Source organism: Chrysochloris asiatica, unplaced genomic scaffold, assembly GCF_000296735.1.
Source record: "Chrysochloris asiatica unplaced genomic scaffold, ChrAsi1.0 scaffold00052, whole genome shotgun sequence".
NCBI classification, from domain to species: domain Eukaryota; kingdom Metazoa; phylum Chordata; class Mammalia; order Afrosoricida; family Chrysochloridae; genus Chrysochloris; species Chrysochloris asiatica.
The window spans coordinates 2,973,041-2,978,492 of NW_006408570.1; the positions used below are offsets into that span (position 1 = coordinate 2,973,041).

General features: G+C 39.2%; 1 protein-coding gene across 1 annotated transcript in view; it reads right to left on the reverse strand.

The window, feature by feature from the left end:
* The window catches only part of ZNF638 (zinc finger protein 638), a 91,889-nt gene that overhangs the window by 75,001 nt on the left and 11,436 nt on the right, over positions 1 to 5,452 (reverse strand). The gene's annotated exons all lie outside the window — the stretch shown is intronic.

The window sequence follows — 5,452 nt, forward strand, 5'->3', positions numbered from 1 at the left end:
TTAATCGGTCATTTCAGAAACAGGGGACCTTAGGACCACCAAGAGGGAAGAACATAAAAGGAGTGAGGTATCCTAAACAGAAAACGGGCGACAACAGAGATGGTATGGTGGCGGAGGCTATGACATAGAGAGACAGAGCAGCACTTGACTATAGGCCCATGGACTGAGAAAAGTAGTGTGCTAGCAGGCAGGAGGCTAGCTTGCAAAATGTGCCCTTTGGTTGTTTAATAGAATACATATTTGCAATGTGGTATGTGTACATTAAAAAATTAAAAAGGTAATAGAGATAAATACTGTTGGAGAAGGGTGCATGGAGGGGATTATGATCATTACAATGATTTGTTGAATGTAAAAATGGAGATCTGCACTGTAACTCGTCACTCACTTAACATACAAGTTAAAAAAAAAAAAAAAATCTTTAGGAGAGCAAACAGTGTCGTCTTTCTTCCGAAAAACCAGTGCATTTGAACCCACCACCTTGAAGTTAGCACAAAAGTGCTTAGCCCACTGTGCCACCAGACTCCCTGATATGCCAGCAACATGCTTCAAAACAATCAAAAGAGATGTAGATTAACAATAAGGGCATGAACTGGTAACAACAGAAGCTATGTGAGGCTTTAGCTAAGGAGTCCTGCTGGTATTGTGTGGGTTAGGCACTGAGCTGCTTACTGCAAGGCTGGCAGTTCAAACTCACTATAGCTCACTGGGAGAAAGATGAGGCTGTCTGCTCCTATAAATATTTAGTGAAAAACCCTATATAGACTCACTATGAGTCAGAATTAGCACAATGGAAGTAGGTTTGGTTTGGGGGTTTCACTATCATATCTGCATGTTTGAAATTAACCATTATAAAAAGTTAAAAGAAACGAAAACAAGCAAATATGTTTCAGAAACCTAAAGATCACTCCACTCATATCCAGCAATTTTCCAAGTTAAAACTTTAAATTAACCAAAAAAGGTTACTACAACATTTCAGTTCTGTAAATACTAAATATGCTGAAACCACTTATGACAATTTGTCATACTGTGGTGGCTTGCTTATTGCTATGGTGCTGAAAGCTATGTCACCAATATTTTAAATACTAGACAGGATCACCCAAGGTGGACAGGTTTCAGCTGAGCTTAACATTAAGACAGACGAGGAAGAAGGAGAGGCAGACTACTTCCCAAATGTTTAGACATCGAAAACCTTATACACAGCAGTGGAACATGGTCAGATGGCACCAGAATATTGTCAGATATAGTGCCAGAAATGACTCCCTCAGGTTCGAAGGCACTCAACATCCAATTAGGGAAGAGCTGCTTCTGCAAAGTTGGAGGTAATGACAGGAATTGGAATAAAGCTTTTGGGACCTTCATTTGCTGATGGTGCACAACTCAAAATGTGGAGAAACAGCTGTAAACAACCATTAATAATCAGAAAATGGAATGTATGACATATATATCTAGGAAAACTAGAAGTTGTAAAAAATAAAATGGAATACATAAAGACTGATACCTTAGGCAATACAGAGATGAAATGGACTGGTGTTGCTCATTTAACATCATGTGATTTCCTATGTTGGGAATAATAAAATGAAGAGGCATGGCATTGCGTGCATTATCAAAGAAAATTTAAAAATCTAGCTTGGAGTATATACAACGCTGTCTGTGATAGGATAATATTATATGTCTACAGGGAACTTGGTGGCGCAGCGGGTTAATGCGCCAGATTGCAAAGCTGTCTGAACTGCAAACTCACCAGCTGTTCCTTGGAAACCCTATCTATACAGGGTCGCTATGGGTCGGAATCTACTCCACAACATTTAACAACAACAGGGAAGGCCAGTTAATGTTCACTATTATTCAAATTAACGCATAAACCCCTAAAGTTAGTGATGATGAAATTGAACTCAACCAACTTTTTCAGAGTCCAGGTGAGATGCTACAGGGTAAGTACTCGACCACAAGGTCAGTTTGAACTGCTAAGTTCAAACTCAACAGTCACTGCTCGGAAATCCTATACAGGTAGCACTATGAGTCGGACCCAACTCAATGGCACTTAAAAACAACAACACATGGAAAGCCAGTTAATAACTAACAACAACAACAACAACAATTCAAATTTACATACCAACCACCAAAGCTAGAATTCAACTTATTGAATTCTATTCTTATTCAGTAAGAACTTAATAAGCCTGAAATTAATCAAACATGCAATCAAGATGTATGGATAATTACTAGTGACTGGAAAGTAAAGGTTGGAAAAAGGAATAATCAATAGTTGGAAAATATGGCCTAGATGACAGACATGATGCTGGAGATCACACCAATGACTTCTATGCAAATACTTTTTTTTAAAACAACATAAAAGATGACTATACACATGGAGTTCACCAAATGGAATACACAAAAATCAAATTGACTACATATGTGCAAGAGACGTAGGAAAAGCTCCACATCAGTCAAAACAAGGCCAGGCAAAGACTGTGGAATAGACCATCAACTGCTCATATGCAAGTTTAGGCTGAAGCTGAAGAAAATTGAAACAAATCCACAACAGCCAAAATGTATCCTTGAATATATTCACTTGAATTTAGAAATCATCTGAAGAACAGATTTGATACATTAGACACTAAGGACCAAAGACCAAAAGAGTTATGGGATGGCACCAAGAAGATAATATAAAGAAATCAACAGTCATTCAGAAGACGGAAAACACCAAAATGAATATAAGACTCTGAAACTTGCTCCCCAGTGTATGGATGCTAAAGCAAATGGAAGAAATGAAGAGGTAAAACAGCTGATCAGAAAATTTCAGAGGGCAGTTGAATAAAACGATGTCAATTATTATAATGAAATGTACAAAGACTTGGAGTTAGAGTACCAAAAGGGAAGAACATTCTCAGCATTTCTCAACTGAAATAATTGAAGGAAAAACTCAAGTCTCTATTACAATACTGAAGGATTCTTGGGCAAAACACTGAACAATGCAGGAAGCATCAAAAGAAGATAGAAAGAATATAGGGTTACTGTATACCAAAAAGAAATACTCTATGTTCAACCATTTTAAGAGGCAGCGTATAATCAAGAGCCAATGGTAATAAAGGAAGTAGTCTAAGGTACACTGAGGCATTGGCAAAGAACAAGACTCTAGAAATTAATGGACTGCAAATTGAAATATTTCAATAAACTGATGTGGCACCAGAGGCACTCACTTATCTCTACCAAGAAATTTCTTAGAAGACAGTCACCTGGACAATTGATACGAAGAGATCCTATTATGTGCCCATTACAAAAAGAGATGACTCAACAGAATTGCAGAAATCATGGGATATCATTAATAACACATCCAAGTAGAATTTTGCTAAACATAACTCAAAAAGAGCTGCAACAGTACAGTGACAGGAAACTGCCAGAGATTCAAGCCAGATTCAAACGAGGACGTGAAACAAGGGATATCACTGCTGATGACAAATGGATTTTCGTTGAAAGCAGAGAATACTAAGATGTTTAACTGCTCTTCATTGACGATTCAAAGGCTTTTGACTGTAGATCGTGACAAGCTATGGATAACACTGTGAAGAACAGGTATTCCAGAATACTTTACTGTGCTCATGAGGAGCCTCTACATAGACCAATAGGCAGTTGTCCTAACAGACCAAAGGGATACTGAATAAAATAAGGAAAGGTACTGGTCAGTGATGCATCCTTTCACCCTACTCCATCTGCATGCTGAGCAAATAATCTGAGGAGCTGTATATATGAAGAACGTGACATCAGGATTGGAGGAAGACGCATTAAGACCTTTAATATGAAGATGATACAATCTTGCTGGTTAAACAAAGTAATATACCTTCAGTATGGATCGCACCTCAACATAAAACAAGATTAATCACAACTGGACAAATAAATAACATCCTGATGAATGGGGAAAAAAATAGAAGTTATATAAGACTTAATTTCATTTGGACCTACAATCAACAGTCATGAAAGCTGTCAAGAAATCAAACATATTGCACCAGGCAAATTTGGAGCACGAGAACTATTTAAAGTGTTCAAGAGCAAAGTTAACAGTTTAAGAACTAAAATGTACCTCACCCAACCCATGGTATTTTCAACAGCCTTATATGCATGTGAAATTTGGACAACGAATAAGACCACAAAAGATTCTAAGCATTTTAATTATGGTGTTGGTCAGGAATACTAAATGTATCATTGTTGTTAGGTGCCGTCAAGTCAGTACTTACTCACAGTGACCTTATTATATATAACAGAACGAAACACTGTCTGGTCCTGCACCAATCTCTGAATCGTTACTACACTTTAGCTCATTGCTGTTGTCACTGTGCCAATCCATCTTGTTCCTTGTTGTCGCCGACACTCTGCTTTACCAAGCATAATGTCCTCCAGGGACTGGTCCCTCTTAATATTTTGTCTGCAGTATGAGAGACGAAGTCTGGCCATCCTGGCTTCTAAGGAGCATTCTGTCTGTACTTTTTCCAATATTAAGATTTGTTTGTTCTTTTGGCACTCCATGGTACTTTTAATATTCTCCTCCAAGACCATAACTCATGTGTCAATTCTTCTACATTCTTCCTTATTCACTGTCCAACTTTTCATGAATATGAAGATATTGAAAATATCATGGTTTGGATCAGGTGCACCTTAGTTCTTTGTGCACCTTAGATCAAACTGACATCTTCACTCCTGAACACTTTAAGACATTTTATGCAGCAGATGTGCCTACTGTTAATATAGCATTTATTTCTGGACTGCTGCTTCCATCATTGTTGTTGTTAATTGCCGTTGAGTCGGTTCCGACCCATAGCGACCCTGTACAGGGTTTCCGAGGGTGTAAATCTTTACAGGAGTAGAAAACCTCATCTTTCTCCCACGGAGTGGCTGGTAGTTTCGAACCGCTGACCTTAAGGTTCGCAGCCCGATTCGTAACCACTACGCTACCAGAGCTCCTTATTTCTGGACTGCTGCTTCCATCATAGACTGTCAAAATATCTGTATCAGAAGCAGTACAGCCAGTATGAATCTGAGAAGCCAGAGTGGGAAGACTTTGTCTCTTATACTTCAGACATGTAATCAGGAAGAAACCAGTCCCTGGAGAAGGACATCATGCTTGGTAAAGTGGAGGGTCAGGAGAACAAACAGGATGGCAAATCGGGTGGATGTGTAGCAGAGAGCTCCGCCAACACCACCACAGAATACCCATCTAAGCAGGCTCAGGGGCTGGTCCCAGAACTCTGAACCACATATAAAGGAATACTTAGAAAGTTGGAAGGCCCACAGCTGGGGGAATTTATGGCAGAAGCAAGAAATCTACTGCTTTCTAGTCCAGGACTCTCGGCTACTCCAGGAGCTGCCATCTTGGGTGAAACCACGTGGGGGAAGGATGGGAGCGGCTACAGACGCCTGGCAGAAGCACTGAGATAAAGGTGTGGACATTCTTTTCTTTTGG